Here is a 1,978-nt window from a genome sequence, read left to right on the forward strand (position 1 = left end):
GAAGGGTAAACAAAGGAGGAGGCTGCAATGCTTGGTAAGAAATGTACGCATTATCCTGCCCATGTAATTGTAACCCCTTTGTACAGTATGTTCACAAATAAAATTAAATTAAATTAAAAAGAAAGAAATGTACTCATTATCTTACCCATGTAATTGTAACCCCTCTGTACAGTATGTTCACAAAAATAAAAATTAAAAAAATAAAACAATAATAAGAAAATAAAGAAAGAAAAGAATAAAGAGAAAGAAAGAATGAAAGAAAGAAAAGAAAAGACAAGAAAGAAAGAAAAGAAAGAAAGGAAGGAAGGATAAAAGAAATAGGATTATTTCTCTTTGTTAAACTTTAGATAATAGGGACCTTGAAGGATGCTTTCCTTGGAATGGAGTTATTTCATTTCTAATTCAGGAGATATTGAGGCTGCTAGAATCCTTGTTAATGCAGAGTAGTGACTTTCCCACAAACACATGCAAGATCCCTCTCTGTTTTGTTTTTCTGGAGGATCATGTAGGTTTAACTTAGAATGCTGTAATGTGTACTGGCAATAATGTCTTTTTCATGCTACATTCAAAACTCTTGGTTCACTGTTGTAACTCATGGATGCACATACTTTCCAGCCTGCTTTCTCACTTCTGAACAGCAGCTGATATTTCAGACTTAGGCAAATCAACCAACAAAAGTAGTGACAACAATACAACAACGGTGTGAGCACTGATGCTCTACTCTGAACATTTATAATTTCTGACTCTTTCCCTGTCACTGCTAAGTCCTGTGGAGTTGGGGTACTGAGTGAGCTTGATTTGGGTTCATCCACACCTAATGAAGAAGGCATTGCTACCAATGTGATGGATATAAATAATGGCTTACAAGTGCTGAAGGCCGCCCTCATACATTGTGGCCTACTACTAATAGGGTAGCCCAATTAAGGAAGCACCCCAATATCAGCTCCATGAACAAAAAAGGAAGACTGACACAAGTGAAAATTAAGCAAGCTTTATTTCCCCGTCTAGCATCAGGAAATGGACTGGCTGGTCAGGGACCGCCTTGACAAAGATGGACCCTGGGCTATTGTCTGGCCCTATTTTTATAGCAGATTGACCATGAGGGACAAGCTGGACACATGCACGTGAACAATAGGGTTGTAACATTCACACAAAACTGTATAGTTCTGTTGGGTCACACGCAGGTGACCAATTAGGTTGTAAATCGTCTCTGGGCAGTTGTTTGAACTGGACAATCCTTCTGGCCGGCATTGTCATGTGGTTTTTGTGGGCAACAGGCAGGGGTCAGTAACTGTAGTAGGAAGGGGAGCGAGTATGTGCTTGTAACTGATTGGATGCATCCACCTAGCTCCTAGCCTTTATTCTCTGAGCTCTGATATCAGGAATTACAGCCCACAGTTTGCTAAATTTCCTGGTTTGTTAGTTTTTCTGAGCTGATTCAGTTCCTATGGGGGTTGACATTAATTTTAGTTTAGACAGGATGGATGTTTAACAGATCACATACTTGTTTGTCACTGACATGAGGACAGGAAATGCTTACAAGGAGGATATCACAACCTCTCTGAGTACTGTTATTAGAATGGGGTCCCAACACTTCATGGAATCTGCAATGCTCTCACATCCTTAGAAAAGCACCAACTTTCCCTGTGTGCATGCATTCAACTGTAATGCATCTATGTCTGTCAAGTTGTTTTAGGCTGTTTGTGCAGAGAACCAAAGCAAACTTATTAGGTTGATGACATCAAGAAACTAGGGGAGCAGGTAGATCTCTGCATCCCCTTAAAGTAGTTGGTAGCAGCCGGATTATGGCACAGAATCCCAGGCCAAGGATACGACAGCAGAGTATCTCAAAGGCTAAACATGACCAGATGTTATTGGCTCAGCAACATAAAATAAATGTTTTTGTTTTGTTTTGTTGGCCATGGGTCTTGAACTCAGGGCCTAGGTACTGTCTCTGAGCTCTTTAGCTCAAGGCTAG

Source organism: Dipodomys ordii, unplaced genomic scaffold, assembly GCF_000151885.1.
Source record: "Dipodomys ordii isolate 6190 unplaced genomic scaffold, Dord_2.0 Scaffold384, whole genome shotgun sequence".
Lineage (NCBI taxonomy): Eukaryota > Metazoa > Chordata > Mammalia > Rodentia > Heteromyidae > Dipodomys > Dipodomys ordii.